Here is a 22,554-nt window from a genome sequence, read left to right as displayed (position 1 = left end):
AAGCCAGGAGTGCTGGCTATCTTCAACATTTCAGTGAGTGCATGCTGCTGATTACGTCAAGAAAGACCGGTGGGCACCTAACCAATCTCTCCCCATGGAACGTTTGTCACCCCCGTACTCCCTTTCTTCTTCAGTTCCAGGTTGCATGGATGAGGAGCAAGCAGGACAGAACTAGTTCTGCAAACCCTGGCTTCTCAGACACATCCCTCTGATTGTTCCATCTCCTTTATTGTTTCCAACGTGGCATTTCGTTAATGAATAGCTATTTAAAAACAACCAGAAAGTACACACAAGCCTTGAATCAAGGTTTGTCAACATTGGTGCAGTGATTGATGGAGGAAGAAACGCTATCAGACGGGGAGTGTCGAGGAGTAGAGTAGCTGAAGGTAGGTAAGAGGAGACTCTGCAGATGCGGGCGTGGGGCTGAATTTTAAGATGGTGGCGTTGGTGACCACAGACAGCTTCTTTTGGGACAGGCCTCATACTGTAGTCAGACACCATGTCTTTCGGAAGTGATGGCAGCACTTGACTCTTTCTAAATTACAGGCAAAGACACTTTCTCCATTATGCAGCAGGAAGGCCAGATGGCCTTGTCATTGCTAATCAGTGGATCACGGGCCCTGGAGAGCATGCTGAGGACTCTGGCTTTAGCTAATTAACACAAGCTCCAACTCAGAAGCAAGAATTAAGCAATCAACTCCTTTTTCTAATTCTTATACATTTTGGACATGTGCCCATGATTAGGTTGGCCTGAAAAGCCTCAAAATAGAAAAAAACAACAACAACAACAACAACCCAACACTTGGGCTAAGCAACAAATGAAAGGAAAACTCCCATATGGACTTGGAAAGAGAGCTTAAATGAGATGCCTAATTAGGGCACAATCAATAAAACCAGAGAGAGTCAAATCCATAGTACTTTTTTGTTGGGCGAATGTTTATTTCTATTGATGGAAATTGTGTTAGGTTTTAAAAGTTAGGTGAAATCTGATAGTCTATAATTAAGTTGCACCTTAATATTTGATACATATTTGAGGAAAATAAAAGCACTATTATACAAATGCATCCTTTTTTAAAAAAGATTTATTTTTTAGAGAGAGTGCACACGTGCAAGTGGGGAGAGGAACAGAGGGAGAGGGAAAGAATCTTAAACAGACTTCCCACTGAGTGCAAAGCCTGACGTGGGGCTTGATCTCATGACCCCGAGATCATGACCTGAGCTGAAATCAAGAGTCAGACACTTAACTGACCTAGGCACCCTTATTTAAGTGATGTAAACTTTATTTTTAAAAAAATTATTGAGTGCTTCATAAAGACATTTTTCCTTTTCCTATCATCCTTTTTATGTGTATTATTTTTATATACACAGCATCTAATAGAGTGATTGACACGTAGTAAATACTTTAAAATGTCTGTTGAGAAGAATGAGTGGCAGATTTGGAACACAACTCTGTTGTTATTGCTCTTGCATGGCTATGGTATGGGAAGCTATCAAGCTGTTGATTAGTTTGTTTGCTAAACAAATAATTGTTGGTCTCTTATTATTGGCCTATGTCCTAGGTTCTAGGGATATAGCAGTGAATAAAACAGAAAAAATTTCCTGTCTTCTGGTAGCTGACAGGTTACTATTTTCTGTTAGTATGGAATCTTTAAATTTGTGAAGATTATTGATACTGATTTGACTTTTTTTCTACTATGATATCTTACAATTGGATAGTAATATGATGATTAAATGCAAAATCATACCGACAACTCTTTGGACTCACAACCAAGGGTGTGCAACATACTCATTTTCTTGTTGCCTTGCTCTATTCCCATTACTCTACCCATAGGGTGGACCCCTTTGCAAAAGGGGGTTGCTTCTGTTTCCCAGATCAGTGTTCCTTTTAGGCATGAGGCCTGTAGGTAGAGAGCAGTGAGACAGTGCAGATCGATAACCTTTGCTGGCCTGGAGAGAAAAAATAGGTTTGCAATATCCAAAGGACTCTTAGGTGTGCATGCTCAAGCTAACTCTTGTTTTATACATAACTCTAATCCTTTGCTTTATCATGCAGCCTTTGTCCACAGCATAGCTTTTTGACAAAATGCTCCAAGGCTTTTTCTTAAAGTGGTACAAACTCCAGGGTTGTGCTGTCAAATATAGTCGCCACTAGCTGCATGTAGTTATTGGACACTTGAACTGTGTTTAGTGTGACTAAGGGATGAAATTTTAAATTTTGTGATTTTAATGAATTTAAAACGGATAATTCAGTTTTGGGATTTTTTTTTGGAATATTTGGAACAATATGGTATCTCTGAGAATCTATTTTTTCAAATGTTAATTTTATGAAATCTAAATACATATATCATGTATTTCCAATGAGTATTTAGTGTCCAAATTAAGATGCCTTGTGTGGGTAAAATACAGACCAGATTTTGAAGACTTAGTACAGGAAAGGTAAATTACCTCATAAATAACTTAAAAAAATATATTTGCAATGATAAGACTTTAGATAAATTCAATGACAAAATATCTTAAGGATAAATTTCTCTCTTTTTTTTCTTTTTAAACAAGCATCAGAAAATATAAAATCACATATGTGGCTTGCATTATATTTCTATTAGATAGAGTGACTCTCGATGAAGTACAGTTTCTTCTTCACCATTTATCTGTTTTTTTCCTCATTGTAAAGTAGTTACCGTAAGATGCAGGTGACTGAAGTCACTACCCCAGGGGAGCCAGGAGTGGCCTGCCTGGTGTGAATCTCACTGAGGTGTTAACTCTACTTTGTTAATCTCCTGGCAAGTCCTTCTTCTTCTTACCAGTCAAAAGAATTCTGTCTGCTGTCTCTCTTTCCTCTCCTTTCCATTCTTCTCCCTCTATTCTTTCTATCTCTACTGACTTGCAGTTTCTTTCTAAATAATAATTTTTTAAAAAGATTTTACCCATTCACTTGGGGGGCGGGGAGAAGAGAGAGGGCACAATCAGTGGGGAGGGGCAGAAGGAGAAAGAGAAGCAGACTCCCCACTGAGCAGGGAGCCCAACACGGGGCTTGATCCCAGGACCCTGGGATCATGACCTGAGCCGAAGGCAGACGCTCATCTGACTGAGCCACCCATGCGCCCCTCCCTAAATAATTTAACTCCTATTATTTCTGCTGCCTAACCTTGACATCTTTTCCGCTTCCTATATATCATAGATTTCTCCTTGGAAATCTCCCCTCTGATCAGTGCAGACTATGTGTTGATAAGTTTCTACTTGTTTGACAAACAAAACATGCATTCAGTTATATTAGTTTGCCAGATCTGCTGTAACCAAATAACCACAGATTGGAAGGCTTAAACAACAGTTTATCTTTTCACAACAGTTAATTTTTTCAGACTCCTCCAGATTAAGAATTCCAAGATCAAGGTGTTGCTAGGACTTATGACACTTTTCTTGTTGGCTTGCAGGTGGCTACCTTCTTTCTGTGTCTTCATATGACCTCTCTGTGGTACACATGTGCTTCTGACGTACAAATTTCCTCTTCTTAGAAGGACACTAGTCAGCATGGATTAGAGCTCACCCTAATAGCCTTATTTTAAATTAATCTCTGTTTTTAAGGTCCTCTACAAATACAGTTATATTCTAAGGTATTGGAGGTTAGGACTTCAACATATGAATTTGGGAGGAAATTTAGCTTATAACACATTTGAGTTATATTATTCTAAGTTATTTTTAAAAAGTGAAAAGAAATAAGCTGTGAGTTGGCCCTGAACAATGTCACTTAGCATTAGGATTTTATCTGATAGAAGATTGTTTCTGCTCATCCTCATTTTATAACTCAGAGAACCAAATGGTTTGATTCAGAGATGAAATAAATGGACAGTATTTAATTAAAAGGTTGAGGAGATTGGGCCTTAGAAACAACTAGAATAAGTAGTTTGGCAAGGAATGGGACCCGCCTCGCAGGACAAGTTCTCAATAAATCTGAAAGCAAGACATTTTCTAGAATTCTCTTCAGTTAAGTAGTGAGATGGTTTAGAGCAGATACATTTACTGGAAGGATCCTGTCAGCTATGAGGTGCAGAGGGTTTATTACGGGTCTACATGAAAATATATGTTGAAAGAAGAGCTCAATTACTCAAACAATCTATTTTGAGACAAAAATGTAAACATCAAAGCAAATTACTTGTTGGTAATTTCCTTTCCTGCTTTGGTCATTAGCCTACATTATTCATAGTTTATTTGTGAGTGAGTGTGTGTGTGTATAGATATTTGTTGCGCTTCATCTGTTCGAAGTGACAGTTTAAATGAGACTGCTAGTTGTATGTCCTTACGGTAAATAGATTTATTTTTATTTCTTGGAAAACGTACCAATTTCAGTTAAAACTCTTCAATTCTCAGTTGGATATGTGGTTCGTTTTGCAGACTTGAACCAAAGGTAATGATTTTCTTTGCCATGTGTTTTTACTAGAGAGGCCAGTCGTTTCTTCCATCGGTCATTTCATCTTAGTTCCTACGTTCCTTCTTAAAAGACAGTCTGTGCCCTCACATCCTGATGAGCGGGCAGTAGATCATATAATTGTTTTGCCCTCCCCCATAAGAGATAATTGAGTAAGGGATGGACAGAGTCTGCTTCCTGGAAGTTTGGAATTGGACTCAGAGATTCTAATCTCTGTGGATGCCTTGAGGTGAAGAAGCTGAGAAAGTATAGTGGGGACAGAGGGAGATGGGGCGAGCGAAGAAACAGGCAGAATTGAAAGACCACGTGGTTCCTGAAAGATGAGTAACTTGTTTCTGACTTCCGAGTTCCCCATACTGGTTTTCCAGAAGCTTGGTTTTACTTTCTGGCCTTGGGATTTATGAGCTATTCCTTCAGCCGGCCAGTAATGCCTCTTGTTTACTTAGGATCACTTGCCCTTTCTAGCAGATTTCATTGAGGTGATTATAGCAAAAAACGGTTTCACCAAGAGCATGCCGGCCTGTGTGTGTATCAATTGTACAATTTTTGGTACTTAAAGTTGAGTTCAGAGGATTGATGTTTGCGTTGAGTGGTCCTTTTCAGGATGTGTGAGTGATAAATAAAACCATTAATGGCCATTAAATCAATAAGCAGATACATACTGGTTCTTAATTTCCTACCCACTGTGTGCTGGATGCTACGAGCATATTTCAGGTGCGCTGTATTCCTCCGTCTCAACAAAACTGTGTGGTGTTGGTGTGGTGATGATCTCCACTGCGGAGATGAGGCAATGGAGGAAAAGCCTGTGTTCTCACTGCTCTCTTCCTGTTGAGCGTGGCTCCTGGTGGTTGTTGTCTCCTGGTAGTCACACCCTTACGTCCTGCCACCTAGAATCAGGGCTGGTCTGTGTGACCAGTATACTATAACAGAAGCGGGAAGGTGCCTTCTGAGATGAGGTCACAAAGGGAATTGCAGTGTTTATCGTGTTCTCTTGGGCTGCTCGCTGTGGGGGAAGCCAGTCGCCATATTGTGAGGACATCACGTCACTCTGGGAAGAGGCTCCTGTGTAGAACTGAGGCCTCCCGCCAACAGCCAGCACCAGCTTGTTAGCCACACCTGTTAGCCTCTTTGGAAGTACAGCCTCCATTTCCAGGAAAGCTTTGATCTGACTCCAGCTGCAGCCGACACCTGACTGCAATGTCCAGAGGGGCCCTGAGCCAGAAATGCCTAGTCAAGCTGCTCCTGAATTCCTAACCCATAGGAACTGCAACGAACAATAAATGTATAGTGTTGTTTGAAGCCTTTAGGTTTCGGACTCATCTGTTGTACTGCAGTAGGCAAATAATATAGTTTATGTGTGTGAACTTGATTGAAACATTTTTGTGGGTAAAAAAAGTGGCTATATTTGCCCTTCATTTCTCATTTCATCTGTAGCTCAGTACCTACTACATGCTTATTCAAGGGAATTACTAAGCATGGCTTTGGAAAATAGAGCTGAATAAGAGAGCGAGGGTTTGTCAGGGTTAGCCAGCAGTTAACATGGTCCTGCTATGTAGCTGGTTATGTGTTATGTGAAAATAGGTACAGACACAAAACACCTTTTCATTTCTGAGGATCCAAGGAGGGTGTTGAATGATAGTAATTAAAAACGGACGTGAAGTTAATGAAACTGTGAGGGAATGTCTAGAAACGGCTGGATTGCTAAGTGAACAGGAGCCTATGTTTTGCCTGATTGAGAGACACCAAAGTCTCTGATTATGGGAAAACCGAAGTGCAAGCAAACTTCTGAGCCACCAGAGAAGGGGCGACGGGGAGTCAGCTGACAGGGTGTGAGCAGCAGATTCAGAGGTAAATTCTAGTTTTGGTCCAGATGGTAGACTCGTCAGAAGACGATCTGGGTCTTTACTTCCCATCATTTATTAAAATAAATTCCACACTTTTATCGAAGTCGTAGATGAAAATATGATCTCTGGATAGGGAAGAACTTTCTCAACCTAACAACTCAATGGGAAAAGAATACTGATTTGAATAATAAAAATTTAAACTCTGTAAACCGAAAGCATGATAGGGCAAATGAAAAGACACAGGGGAGACATATTTTTAGCACATATCATAGAGCGTTAATATTCTTATATTAAGAGGCTTTGCAAATCATAAGAGAGATTCTGAAGAACACTTTAATACCATAAAAGCTAGGGAAGACCAGTCGTATTTTTAAAACAGAAAAAAAAAGTTATTTCTGTTAAATAGTTATAAAGTATTACTTGAAAATTATTTTAGCCAATACAATTATGCTGTGGTGAAGTGTGTTAGTAATTTTGATTATGTTATGCAGTGAAATATTTATATTTAAGTCGCTCTTAAGTTTATTTTATTTATATGCGTTTTACAGTTAAATGTTTGACTTATCACGGAGCTTATCAGAGAGCACCTGTCTAGTGCAGTTGACCCTAACGCCCTCAGGCACACCATTTCATGTTTCCTCCTTTGTGTGACAGCGCCATCCTTCTCTAGGACCCATACCCTTGATGCTGTCATCCCCTGTGGCCGTCGAAATGAAATCAAAGATCCAGGCGAGGGCTATGCTAGGATTTCTGAGTGGGTATCAGACAAACTTGTTCTGATTTTGTTCAAGTGTCTCAAGTTGCCCAGGAAAGAAACCAGCCTGTCCACGATAAACCACAGGACCTCAGGGGGACATCCGTGCTAACCGGGCCTGCCCGGGAGTCAGGAAAGAGACTGGTGAGCCATATGGAAGTCTAAAACGATTCCGGATAATTGACTGATGAGTCCTCACTGAGGCGGGTTCACCAAGAGCTGCAACCTGGTCTCTTGCGTCTGTCTGGTTCCCCCGCCCTGTGTGGTACCGACCGTGCACTCCCCATCAGAACACCACTTCAAACACAGGCTCTCAAGGTTTCTGGAAGTTGAAGACAGAAGCTAATTTGTTTCCCTGCAGCACGTTCCTCACTGTCGTAGCAGCTTCACTTCGGAAGGCGTGCTCGTGAAGCGGGAAGTCAGGCAGCGTGGCGAGAGAGGGTGGAACACTTGAGCCCCAGGAGCCCCGGGTTGAGTCAGCTGAGCTGGGGCTTCCACGCCTCTGAGTCTCGGCTTGGTCACGTTTCCCTCGGGGCTGACGTGTCCTCTGGAGCATCCTATGGAAACCACCAGCTGGAACAGAGTCCTTGTGAAATGTCTCTTTAACTGTGAATGTTTGCAGCCATTAGGAAAAGCAGCTGTGAGAAAGCAGAGTAAGGACTATTAACTCCTGTGCCCATCCCAAGCACCAGGGACCGTGCTGGTGTCTGCTGGGGCCTGGGGTGCTAATGTGCGGTGCTGAGGCAAGAGAAGGAAAAGAGAAAGACCCTGGTGGATGGGATCCCTCTGACTCTGAGGGCTTCTGTGCTTAATAAAGAACTTACTGACATGGCTTCTGAGTCTCAGGATGGAGAGATGGGTGGAGATGTGAAGACCCGGGCCACATTTATACAGAATCACATAGCACTTCCCCTGCCCTACTTGAACCATCATTTTATGAGGATTAGGTGATGCTCAGGGGTCGAGGAAAGGGCAGAGCCAACTATGGGATGCTATTTTGGGACCTTTGAGACTGTAGGAAATTACTGTCTGGTTGAGTCTCTGTCTCACTCTCTATCTTCCTGTGCCTGTTTACTTCCTTCAACTTCTCTTCATTTCCTTTAATATAAGATCCTTGTTTTCTACCCTATCTATGAAATCTTTAAGAAATTTAAAACTAGGGGCACCTGGGTGGCTCAGTTGTTTGAGTGGCAGACTCTTGATTTCTGCTTGGGTCATGATCTCAGGCTCATGAGATGGAGCCTTACTGGGCTCTGTGCTAAGTGGGGAGTCTGTTTGAGATTCTCTCTCTCCCTCTGCCCTTCCCCCTGCTCACATGTGTGTGCTCTCTCAAATAAGTAAATGAAATCTTTTAAAAAATTAACATTTAAATCTATGAAAAGCAAAATGAATCTTCAGTGCTTGAGAAAAAGATGACAATGTGAGAAATATTCACTGAAATGGGTGTGCCGAGGACTGCATAAATTGCAGAGGTTAAACAATTCTGGTTTTATGGCCAGAAACTTGCAGTGGAATATAGAGATCTCTAGCAAATGGTGAGTGCCAGAAGAGGGCACCACAATGCTGCTCTGGGAGAACCAGGAGAGGATGTGGCTAGGAATCTGGGTAGGCTTCATGGAAGAGGTGGGGGATTGACTTGGACTTGTCTACTGGAAATATGGGGAGTTACCTTCTGTGATGGGTCATCCTTCGTTATGAGGTGATTTCCTCTTCTGGCAGTGAGGTTGAATCTAGAATATAAAGCCACAGTAAATGCCCTTTAAAAAAAAAAAAAGGTTCTATTTTTAAGTAAACTCTACAGCTAACGTGGAGCTCGAACTCACAACCCAGAGATCAGGAGTTGCATGCTCTACTGACTGAGCCAGCTGGTGCCCCAGTAAATGCCCTTTTATCCAGGATCCATACCAAACAACAAACAACCTCTTCTCCTACACCCCAAATCCTCATGTATTTGTTTTCTTCCTATAGCATTTAACCATGTAAGTAGGGTTCATAGTATGTTACCTTGAGGCCAACAAAGATCCCACAGGGCCTTCACAATCAAAGAAGATTTAAAAAAGTGTTAAAACAGTTTGCCAGTATAATGTAATCTTACTCTGATTTATTGACTATTAGTCATGGTTGAATATGGGGCGAGTATATGAATGGATGCCTTCCCAAACATTCCTGATAAATGGACTTTACTAAAATAGAGCATGAATGGACTCTAAACGTGAGGAGTTTTCTACTTCAAATGATTCTGCTCTCCAAGCCTGGTTCCAGGAAAAAGTGTGAAGGAGATTGTCTTCTTCACCTTTTTACTTCATTAAGACATTTAACAAACATTTGTTCTGTGCTAGGTGTTAGGGAGGCAAATAAGATAAAATCCTTTTTTGACAGAAGCCAAGGGAAGTCAAATATGAAAGGAAGTATCTACAAAACTGAGTAAGAATCAAGTAAAATGAAAGAACATATACAATATTAAAGATTGGGCTCATTTTTCTTATTATTTTTGCAGGTTTAAATACAAAGGAATCTTGACAGTATTTACAATGGAGGTGGATAAAATTCAGACACAAATTGGGGGACCCTAAAGTAGTGATGTGTTGTCAGCCCACAGTGAGGGAGTGTGACTTCAGCCCACCCATAGTGGAGGGCAGGCTTTGGGCTGTTGCTCTGAGTGGAACTGCTGTCCAGCCACAGAGTAGCACAGGTCAAGTGCTTTCATATTTTTTTTTACCTATACTTCATTGTGTTTTTCTCCAGCCGTCCATTTGCTGGTGGGGCAATCCTTTGTTGGCTCTCAGCTTTATACACAGGGCCTAACTGTAACTCTTACTTTTTTGAGTACTGAGTTCCCTTCCTGTTTCTGGTATATCTGCAGATGGTAATTTTTTGTTTTGTTTTGTTGTCATTCTTTTGCTTCTAAGCCCAACTATCTCCTTCAAAAGTGATGTTTTTGTAGCCAAGCATGTCTGTGTGTATACTCTAGGACACTCAAAGTTGGCCATCTTGACTGGAAGCCCCCACCTGATGCTTTCTAGTGTTGTGATCTGGGACTCCTGTGGCCTGGGCAGTGCACAAGGGTAGGCAGCAGGAGGATGAAGACCATGAATGCTCCAGAATGTGTTAGAAGGTGACTGTCTACAGAAAGGAACTAAATTCACCTCCACTTGTTCAGGCTTCCACAGTTGAGCTTCACATGTGATTTCTTGTCTGCCCTCTTAAATTTACTTTCTAAATGGTTTGAGCTATGTATTATTATCATCTCTTTCCATCCTCAAAATAAGGCTTACTTATATCTTGATCTGGCATGCCTTCCAATAGGACTGTTCCCAAGTTAGCATATCATCATGGGAATACATCTCTTATGACAGATTGGTAGGAGCTTTAATGTAGGCAAACATTAAGAAGTGAATAGAAGTTTTCTTAAGGCAAATTCATTGCTTATGCAAAGTGAAAAAGTACTTTTCAGTAGAAGAGATGTATGCTTGATGTAGAATATGTTTCTAATGGAATCATACCTTATATATGAGTTTTTCCAGTGGATGTTCTTCAAATATTTAGAAAATGTGGCAAGATGTCTTGAAAAGAATCTGTGCAATCAGTATTCTAATTGCAAAAATTCTAGGAAAAAACCTTGGAAACTAGAATGAGAACATTGATGGAGATAGGAAAGTGGTGATGATCGTGGTAACTATTCATCTTGGGCACCCGCCACGAGAGTTGGGTTGGAGAAGACTATGGCCATCTGTCTTGATGTCTCCTTTGGCCATCTGAGAGCTTGGTCTTCCAATACCCTCATTCCTTTAATGACTTACCATGGATAATTTACCTGTTGATGTAAACATGTCATATGGTGTCCTCATTCCATCATGATCTAGAACCAATTATTTCATCTTCCACAGAACAGGTTTCTATATGAAGTACCCTGGCACCGGAGGACTTATTAGTACCTGTGTCAGCCAGATTTTTATGAAAATAATTCAGTTTAGCAAATAGCTACAAAATCATAGTTGTGTACAAACATAACCATTTATTTCTCACTCATGGGTCTGTGGGTGTCTCTGCTTCAGGCTGTGGGTCAAGTTCATGTTTGCTCCATGTGAAGTTATTCTGGGACTGTAACAGAAGGGCAGAAGCTACCTAGGACAAATTCTTCACTTGGTGGTGGTCAGAAGCTTCAGCGGGGTGAGGAGGTACATGCAATGTACCAGGAAGGTCTCTGTTCCCATTCCATTGGCCAAAGCAAATCCCAGGACCAAGCTAGAATCATCAGGACAGAGAAGAATACTGTCTCCATGGAAGTGGGAGGTGGGGAGGAGTAAACATTTGCTAAATAATGCTTTAATCTACCACACTTCCCTTCTTGATCTTTTATAGTTTTTAAGAATATATGAGTAGTCTGTTCTAACTCCAGTTCTAAGCCTACCATAAATGTAGTAGGTTCTTTAGAAAGCAGTGCTTCCTTTGTATTGTTATAAAATTAAGGCTGTCTTAAGGAAGACGATGTTTTGCTCACTTCCTTTGTGACGCCAGTCAGATCATGTTGGTTGGTAATTGAAATTTTTGTTCTATTTAATCTAGATCAGCTGGCCTGGTTACTGGCTGAGGATTATACCTGTGCTGTCCCATATGGTAACCACGAACTACAGGTAGCTATTTACATTTAGATGAAATTCAAAAATTTAATTCCTCAGTCACACTAGCCCCATTTCAAGTGTGCAGTAGCTACACGTGGCTGGTGACTACCATGTCAGGCAGCACAGGTATAGAGTATGTCTACCATCACAGAAAGTTCTGCGTAGCACTGGGCCGGATACAACAATAATAACCGTAAAGGCCTTCATTTATCTAGCACTAACCATGTGCTCAGCACTCTGCCATATATGCTCTATGCCTCATTTAAGATCATCCTTGCAACGGTCTTGTGAAGTCAGTACTATTTTTCTAATAAGGAAAGTGATGTTTAGTGATGCCAAATATAGGAGCATGCTTGTCAGTGGGTGCCTGGCAGTGTCCTGTTTGCCTAAAGATCCGCCTCTGATTCTCTAGCAACCTCTTTGTCCAGTGTCTCAAGAACAAATGTCCTGATGTCCTAGCACAGGAATGGTAGGGGGCTGGCTGCTTTGTTTCCTAGTCTGGGACAGGTAGGGGCAGGTCGGGACCTGGCTGATCAGATAGCACAGTACTGGTCTCCTTTTCCCACAGTTGATCCAAGGAGCCAAAGAGAGTGGGCTTGTGGTTGATCCAGCAATTCCCAGAAAGATGTGCTACCTCTTCGAACAAAGCAGTTCATGATTCTACCTGATTCTGCCCCAATAACTCCTGCAGAGTTAACTTATCTGTGCTCTTTACTGCTGAGGGGCCTTTGCAGGAGAAGTTGAGAACATTTGAGAAGCATCTGAACACTCTGGTCTCCCTGGCCGTCTCCTCATTATTGTGGTTGTAGTGAGTTCTCAGGGACAGTATATGACTTAGTACTAATTATAAGTAGCTGGGAGTTGTCGTTGAGGGACCAGAGTTCAGATTTTGCCTGTGACATGGGGCCCTGAGCAGGTTATACATCTTTTTTGCCCCACTTTTCTTAGTGGTAAATGGAGTTGAAATGCCGTCTCTCATCATTGTTGTTAGGGCTAAATGGATTCCACAGCACGCCAGGCACATTTATGGTAGGAACGCAATCACGCATACATGCTAAATGTTAGGGCCACCACTCCTAATGTGTTACGCAGTCTGAAGACCTAAAGCAAGGAGAGTTCATGGCCCATCATGTTCACTTAATAACTGTTTCAAACCTTGTAATCTGAAACATTGTTAATGTTCAGCTAAGGTTATGTTCAACACTGACGTTGCCCTTGTAAATAATTTTTTAAAAATATTTATTTATTTATTTGAGAGCGAGAAAGAGTGAGTGCAGGAGAGGGGGAGGAGAAGAGAGAGTCTTAAGCAGATGCGGGGTGCAATCACACGACCCTGAGATCATGACCTGAGCTGAAACAGAGTTGGAAGCTTAACCGACTGAGCCACCCAGGTGCCCCCTGATGTTGCCCTCCTATAGCCATACCAGCTTCCCTCGCACCCGCACTCCTTTCTTAGCCCTGACCACCACTAAATTTCTGTAATTTAATCTTTCCAAGAATGTCATATAGGGCAATCTGTTCTGGTGTAAGAAACATGCTAGTTACGGTAGTAAAAAAAAATGGATGTTAGCTGTTCCCTTTTATTACTTCTGCAGGAGGAAAGAACCTTTGTTACTCAGACACATTCAGTAGTGGACTGGTAATTGTTTAATGGAAGTGATGGGCTCAGAGAAAAGAACCCTGGAGAGGCCTGAAAGTGTAGCTGAATTTCCCCTGGGAAGGGTGCAGTTACTGGCAGAAGACAATGGAATCGATAGGGTAAATGGAAGAAGTGGTTCTTCTGGGGCGACGGCTTGTGGGGTATTTAGGAGTATGTAGAAATGGGAAAGAGAGAGCACCCGCTGTGAATGAGCAAAACTGAGAGAAGAGATGGTGAAAGGAAATTTTAAGAAGTGGTGTATGTTATAGATGGTGCACTCCTTCAGTCATTTCCACAGAGCCACAGTTTTTTTGTTTTTTTTGTTTTTTTAAATTAGTTTTTAACTGTCCTGATGGTTCTTTCCTTGAGTGCAAGAGCATATATTAAAAATGGCCATGAAGCAGCTGAGCTTTATACAAGAAAACTGACATTTGACATAAATAATAGTTTCGGTAGGAAAAGGTGGTTTAAGAGCTAGAGATAGTAACAAAGTTCGATTTGTTGAAATTCAAGAAAATGGATGTATGGCTCTCAATGCTGAGCTTATCTAGGATTTACATCTTGGATTTGCTCCCTAGGATTGACCTTTGTTTTCCTTCTCCAGCTGCACTGTTACTGCACATTCTTACCACCGTCACCTTCTTTGTCCACTACTGTGAATTGCAAGCTGAGATGTTGCAAGTGCCACAGGTTTATTACAGTATCTAAGAAAAAATAGTTATAAAACAGCTTAATATGTACGTGTATATATATATATGCTATTATATGTATATGCAATTTTACATACATGTACATGCTATTGTAGCTATGTGTATATATACATACATATTCATATATATACATATATATGTGTTGAGACTAATCAAGTTAAATATTCCTAAGAGTAGAAAGCATGGATATCCCCTAAGAAGTAAAAGTTACCGTATGATCAAAATTTAATGTATGGTACTATGAATATTCTGTTACCTATGAAAAGTATAGATTAAATATATTTGACTAAACTAAGGCTTACATCTGCCTCTTTATCTCTGTCATTTACAGAAAAGGTTTATTGTAGAAGTAATGTTAAATTAAAAAAAAAAAACCCTCTATGAGCCATTTTCAGTGATAGGCAGGGATTTCTTTTGGATGATTTGTCACAATTACTTTGAAAATATTTTCAGAAAACTTACCACAAGGCTTAAGTGAAATGAGGGCCTCCTTTATCACTATTGTGCAATCCCAAGCAGAAAGATCCTAATTGGTTTAAAAATTATTCTGGCATCACACTCTGCTCACCTGCAGGGAGGGCAAGTGAGATGTCCTGATTAGCACCCTGTGGTCGAGAGTTAATGACTCTGAAAAAGAACTTACTGTGATCATGGAAAGCATCCAATCTCTGAATCTTATTGAAATTTTCCAGCAGGTGAATCCTGCATAGGAAGTCTCCTGACTAAAACAGGCACAGAAAGTTGGATTAATCAGACGTCAGGTACCCTTTTGTAAAGGTCAGATTTATACCTGTGGAGATTTATGCATCCTGTATTTAAATGAGTACAAGACACAGAAACCTCCCAATGAGTCCTGTTTCCCTTTCAGAGTAGGGGTCAGGGCTGGTGGTGTGAGACACCAGTTCGACTGACAAAAACCATGGAAACACAGTTATTCAACGTTATATAAGATAGAAAGCCCAGACTCTGGGCACGTGGGCGGGAGCCATAAGACCTACAAGGACTGAAGGAACAGAAAGTTCCTGTAGAAATTCAATGCCACAATAGCTCTTCTAATTGGCTTTCCCTTTTCTATCTAAGGCTGCCATTTTATGGTTCAGGTTCTTATTATTTCTTTTTTTTTTTTATGATTTTTTATTATATTATGTTAGTCACCATACAGTACATCCCCGGTTTCCGATGTAAGGCTCGATGATTCATTAGTTGTGTATAACACCCAGTGCACCATGCAATACGTGCCCTCCTTACTACCCATCACCGGTCTATCCCATTCCCCCACCCCCCTCCCCTCTGAAGTCCTCAGTTTGTTTCTCATAGTCCATAGTCTCTCATGTTTCATTCCCCCTTCTGATTACCCCCCCTTTCTTTATCCCTTTCTTCCCCTACTGATCATCCTAGTTCTTATGTTCCATAGATGAGAGAAATCATATGATAGTTGTCTTTCTCTGCTTGACTTATTTCACTTCTTGATGATACCATTTGGATAACCTTTGACATGGTTTCTACTCTTCCTTCTCTTCTCTCTTGGATTCGTCATGCCTCTAGAATCGTATTGGTCTTCCCCAAATAAATAGCCAGTTGAACTGCCCCACTGCTCTAGAACCCTCGGCAGCTCCTCACAGCTTTCCAGATTAATTATTTATCTATGTTCTTTAGCTTGGCTTGAAGGACTTCCACTCTTACATTTCACACTATTTTTATAGTCTTATAGCTCCTTATTCTTTTATAATTACTTTAAGTGACATCTGAATGGCTGGTTTCTGAATATGACCTGGGTATTCCCCTTCTGGTTAATTTCTGTTACTCTTTTCCCCTCTTCACTCATGGTTTAAGTCTTTTCTCAACTGCCATCTCCACTGAAGATAAATTCCCTTCTTTGGACTTTCTTTGTCTTTTGTGAATCAGTACTATTCAGTTCTTTTGTAGTACTTCTTTCATTTTCTTCCCGTCAAAATGATTGACTTACTCTCTCATATACCCTAATTAAGCCAGGGCTGTTTAATTTATGATAAACTCCAAGTAGAACTCCTAGGACCTAAGAGGTTTGTTAAAGTGGTTTTTTTTTTTTTTTTTTTTTTTTTAAGATCTTTAAAATTATACGTCAGGGCCCACCCAGCTGCATCATCCCAGGGTAGCTGAGCTCTGTGCGTGAGCACAGGCACCTCGTGCACATGAACCTGCTGACAGGGGTGAACACAGGACTGATGAGGCAGAGAGTCTGAATGGGGAACTTGGGGCTCTTAGGACAGATTGCTGCTCCATCCAAGGTGGGCTATCAGGAAGCTCATTGACATGGAGATCTCCTACCTGCACATGCCTTGGGCTCTGCCCCTTGGACATCAGGAGACACCCGCGGCAGCTGCTCCAGGGAGATCTGGATGTCTTGTTCTCAAATATAGTTGATATCATCAAGGTGAGCAGCACATTTCTTCATGATCTGGAAGAGACAGCGTTGAGGGAAGAGAACAAGTGTACCTAATTGATGCTATTCTCTCATTTTACAGTTGAAGAAACTGAGGCACAGAGAGAGAGGAAGTAACTTGCTCAAGGTCAGGGTGGCTACTGGCAGAGCCTGGATTTGAATTCAGGCTCTCTGCTTGGGGAGCCAGTGAGTGCTCTTAGCTGCTGCATTGAATAGCTTATGTAGTAGAAAATGGGATTAAAGCCTGTATATTGTATGTTTGTTATTCCCTTGAACATATAGCTCCTTATTCAAACAAAACAAGTACATCAGAAAGGAAGAAATTAAACCTAGAAAGTATTCGATTGTGAAGATGAATGGTAAGCAAAGAAATTCCTGATCATGTAGGTACTCTAAATATTTACTAAAAAACTAATAGTGATAACTAATTTGGAGTGTTTAAAAAAGAAAGTTGAATAAAAATACTCGACATTCAAACACATGGAAGATGGATTCTAAGGTCCTGTATGGTTCAGGAGGAGGGTAGAAATACCGAAGAAAATTCAAATATTTATGTTAAAAATTGAAGGATAACATTGGAAGCAGGGAAATAGAACGATTTCTTCTAACCAGTGAACAGGAAAGAAAGGAGTGGAAGGGTGCCTGGGCGGTGTAGTTGGTTAGCTGAATGACACTTGGTTTTGACTCAGATCATGATCTCAGGGTGGTGAGACTGAGCCCTGTGTGGAGCTCTGCGCTCAGCACAGAGTTTGCTTGAAATTCTCTCCCTCTGCCCCTCTTTGTGATTGTGTGCTCTCTCTCTCTCTAAAATAAATAAATATTAAAAAAAAAAGAAAAAAAAAAGGAGAGAATATTTGGTCCAAAGAAGGGAAGAAAGAAGAATAAAAATGTACCTCCTTCTCCAATTAAAAAAATGTTAAATAGAACACATAAAATAAAACGTTAAGAGTAACTAAAAATATATTAGTAAGTTGGTTAAAAATACGTAATCCTGCTACATTCATTTTATACCTATTGAGTAGCCCAGCAAAACCAAAATGTCGTAAAAAGCTTGAAAAGCTATACAAGGCAAGCGTTAACATAAACACTAGTGCAAGGGAAGTTGGAATGGCCAAATTAATACCAAACTAGGTGTTAGGGCAAAAAAGTATTAATAGGAATAGAGGGTCACTCTATAATGCTGAAAGAAACAATTCACTATGAAGATATAATAATCTTCAGCTTTTAAGTTCTTAACATATTTCTAAATTATGTAAGTTAAAATTGCAAAGAATCACAAAAATAAAATGATAATTCTATAACAATAATGGAAACTTTTAGTAAACCTCTAATGATAAGTCACATAGAGAAGAAAATAAGAATTAAAAAATTGAGTGTGACTTGTCAAATTCAGAACCCTCAAATTAGAAAAGACACCTTTAAAAGCATGTCTAAAATATTTACAAAAAGTGATCATGTTCCAGGCTTTAATACAAGTCCCTACAAATATAATTCATAGTATTATATAGACCACAATCTTTGACAAAATGCAATAAAATAAAAAAAAATTGATAACAGAAGAATAGACAGATAGATGAATGGAACAGAATAAAGAGCCCAGGAATAGACTCACATAAATACAGTCAACTGATATTTGACAAAGGAGCAAAGGCAACACAAGGGAGAAAACATATTATTTTCGACAAATGGTGCTGGAACAAGTGGACATCACATGCCAAAAAAATTAAAATAAAGGAATCTTGACACAGACCTTATACCCTTCACAAAAATTAAATGGACCATAGACCTGAATGTGGAGTGCAAAACTATGAAACTCTTAGAAGATAACATAGGAGAAAGTGTCGATAACTTGAGTGTGGTGATGACTTTGAGATTCAAAACCAAAGGCATGATTCATGAAAGAAACGATTGACAAGCTGGACTTCCTCAAAATTAAAAACTTGTGTTCTGCAGAAGACACTGTTAAGAAAAGGAGAATACAAGCTACAGACTGGGAGAAAATATTTGCAAAAAGGTACTGGTAAAGGACTGTTACATGAAGCATCCAAAGAATTCTTGAAATTCAACAATAAAAAAAACCAACAACTGAGTTAAATAATGGACTGAAGACCTGAATTATTTCACCAAAGAAGATACACAGGTGATAAAATAAGACCATGAAAAGTTGAACCACATTATAGGGAATTGCAAATTTAAACAACAGTGAGATACCACTAGACGTATTAGAATGGCCAAAATCCAGAACGCTGACAACACCAAATACCGACAATGAAGTAAAACGATAGGAAGTCTCAGATAGTGCTGATGGGAATGCAAAATGGTACAACCAGTTTGGAAGACAGTTTAGCAATTTCTTAAAAGACTAAACATACCTTTACTTTACAATTCAGCATTCATGTTCCTTGGCATTTACCTAAGGGAGTTGAAAACTTATGTCCACAAAAAACCTGTTCATAGAAGATGTTTGGAGAAGTTTTAGATTGCCAAAACTTGAAAGCAACTAAGGTGTCCTTTAGTAGGTAAAATAGATTAAAAAAAAAAAAAAAAGAACAAAATGGGGCGCCTGGGTAGCGCAGTTGTTAAGCGTCTGCCTTTGGCTCAGGGCGTGATCCCGGCGTTCTGGGATCAAGTCCCACATCGGGCTCCTCTGCTGGGAGCCTGCTTCTTCCTCTCCCACTCCCCTGCTGTGTTCCCTGTCTCGCTGGCTGTCTCTCTGTCACATAAATAAATAAAATCTTAAAAAAAAAAAATAGGTACATCCAGATGATGGAATATTTTTCAACACTATGAAGAAATGAGCTACCATGCCATGAAAAGACAAGGAGGGACTTAAAATGCATCTGACAGAGTGAAAAAATCCAATCTCAAAAGGTTACATACTGTATGATTTCAACTATATCACATTCTAGAAAAGGTAAAAATATGGAGATGTTTAAAAGATCAGTGGATGCCAGGGTTTGGTACAGGTAGGGAGGGGTGAATAGGCAGGGTACTGAGGATTTTAGGGTAGTGAATCTATTCTGTATGATACTATAATGATAGATACATGTCATTATATGTTTGTCAAAACATGTAGAATGTACACGAAGAGTGAACCCTGATGTACATAATGGACTTTGGGTGATGATGTGTTGATGAAGGTTCACTGACTGTAAAAAATGTACCACTCTGGTAGGGGATGTTGATAGTGGGGAAGGCTCTGAGTGTGTGGGGTCAGAGTACTTGGAAACTCTCTGTTCTTCATGTTCAGCTTGACCGTATACCTAAAACTGCTACAAAAACAAAAGACATTAAAAAAAATTGACATAGGCAGGTAAGGGAATTCCACTCTATGTATTTAGAAACAAATTATGAACTTAAACTTAGTTATAAAAATAAAACATGAAATTACATTTTAAAGATTAATATTACATTATTTAAAAAATTATATATAATACTGAGGGAAAACATCACAATATTAACAAGACTGAAAAGCAGATATAATAAGGTACAAGTAGAGGGAGAGTAGAAGTGTTCTAGAATCTTTAGATTAAAAATGTGCAATTTTATACTTGATTGAAATGATTAGAAAAAACAAAGTTTTTGAAAAGCTGGAAGAAATTGGCTTTAGATAGAATCGAGCAATCGATATTATAATAAGTTCTCCCTAAATCAGTCTATAAGCATTGCAATGCCAAATTATCAACAGACTTTTTCTGAAACTTGACAATCTGGCTAATGATTATCTGAAAGAAACTACATGTGAGAAGAAAAGGAAATTCTAAATCAGAGGAAATATTAACAGGACTTGCCGTGGCAAATAATAAAATGTGTTATAATAATGCAATTCTGGGGTACTCTGAGGGTAAATTTAACAATATATGGAAATTTATATGATGAAGATGGCATTTCAAATCTATGAGATAAAGTGGATTATTTAGAAAAAAATAGTGCTGGGAAAATTGTATAGTTATTTGAAAATAATAAACCCCCATTCACTGGTATAAATTCTAGATAGACCACAGAGTTAGATGTATGCATACAAAAACAAAAAACAAAAACAAAAAACAAAAACAAAAAAAAAAACCCAAGCCCTAACCAACCAAACAAGAAACTACAAAAGCAGTAGAAGAAGCATGGTTGTCTGTTTTTAAATTATATTTGGGTGGATAAGTCTTCCTAATTATGAATTGGCATGAAATCCAAGACCCATAAAGGAAATTTGGATAATGATGGACAATAATAAGAGTTATCAATATTTATGGAGAATTTTCTAAGTGCTAGGCACTGTTATGAGCCCTTTTTTTTTTTTTAATAATGATTTTTTATTATATTATGTTAGTCACCATACAGTACATCCCCGGTTTTCGATGTAAGGCTCGATGATTCATTAGTTGTGTATAACACCCAGTGCACCATGCAATATGTGCCCTCCTTACTACCCATCACCGGTCTATCCCATTCCCCCACCCCCCTCCCCTCTGTAGCCCTCAGTTTGTTTCTCATAGTCCATAGTCTCTCATGTTTCATTCCCCCTTCTGTTGTATATATGGACCACAACTTCTTAATCCAGTCATCTGTTGAAGGGCATCTCGGCTCCTTCCACGATTTAGCTATTGTGGACATTGCTGCTATGAACATTGGGGTGCATATGGCCCTTCTCTTCACTACGTCTGTATCTTTGGGGTAAACACCCAGTAGTGCAATGGCTGGATCATAGGGTAGCTCAATTTTTAACTTTTTAAGGGACCTCCACACTGTTTTCCAGAGTGGCTGTACCAACTTGCATTCCCACCAATAATGTAGGAGGGATCCCCTTTCTCCACATCCTCTCCAACAATTGTTGTTTCTTGCCTTGTCTATTTTTGCCATTCTAACTGGCGTAAGGTGGTATCTCAGTGTGGTTTTGATTTGAATTTCCTTGATGGCTAATGATTTTGAACATTTTTTCATGTGTCTGTTAGCCATTTGTATGTCTTCATTGGAAAAGTGTCTGTTCATATCTTCTGCCCATTTTTTGATTTGTTTATTTGTTTCTCGTGTATTGAGTTTGAGAAGTTCTTTGTAGATCTTGGATACCAGTCCTTTATCTGTAGTGTCATTTGCAAATATATTCTCCCATTCCGTGGGCTGCCTCTTAGTTTTTCTGACTGTTTCCTTGGATGTGCAGAAACTTTTAATCTTGATGAAGTCCCATAAATTCATTTTATCTTTTGTTATGAGCCCTTTAAATGTTTTTTTACTCATTTAATAACCAAACCCAATGAAGTATACAGATTTTATTACTATACTTTTTTCATAAGTTTGGAAACTGAAGCAGAGGGCGGTTAAGTAACAGTAAGTAAATGGTAAAGTTGGAATTGTGGACCCAGTCAATTTGATTTTAGACATCAGCTTCACTCTAAGTCACTACGTATACTATACAACACCACGCCATATAACAAAAAATGTGCACTGCAAAATTCAGTATAAAGTTGAAAGAAACTTGACAAAATTTTTAAAATACTTACTGACAATCAAAGGCCATTATGCCTTACATATGATAAACAGTTAAAAATTAATAAGAAAGGGTGTCTGTGTGGCTCAGTCAGTTAAGGGTCCAACTCTTGGTTTTGGCTTAGGTCGTGATCTCAGGGTCCTGAAATTGAGCCCCATGTTGGGCTGCATGCTGGGTGGGGAGCCTGCTTGATTCTCTCTCTCCCTCTGCCCTCCATTCCCACCCCAGCTCTCTGTCCCTCTCAAAAAAAAAAAAAAAAAAAAAAAAAAAAAAAAAAAAAAAAAAAAAAAGACACACCACTATAGATAAATGGACAAATTTCATTAAGAAATAATACATATATAGGGAACACAAATGATTACTAAACAAATGAAAAGATATTCATTCCTGGTAATGAAGTAATACAAATTAAACAGATAGCTTTTACAATGTTATATTATTAAGGATTACAATATTGGCAATATCATTTTATCAAAAGTATGGAGAAGCAGTTCCGTCTTTTACACATTATTAGTTGGTGACAACTTATACTGATACAATATTTAGCAGTGGCAGTTTAGCTGTATCTATTAAAATCAAACATTTAAAAAAGCATTTCCATATCTGGGAATCTATTTTATAGAAATAGCCCACATATATACAGAAGTGTGTATGTATTCAATAA

Source organism: Ursus maritimus, unplaced genomic scaffold (assembly GCF_017311325.1).
Source record: "Ursus maritimus isolate PB19 unplaced genomic scaffold, ASM1731132v1 scaffold_5, whole genome shotgun sequence".
NCBI lineage: Eukaryota > Metazoa > Chordata > Mammalia > Carnivora > Ursidae > Ursus > Ursus maritimus.
The sequence above is the reverse complement of the archived record's forward strand: the minus strand, read 5'-3'. Positions refer to the sequence as shown.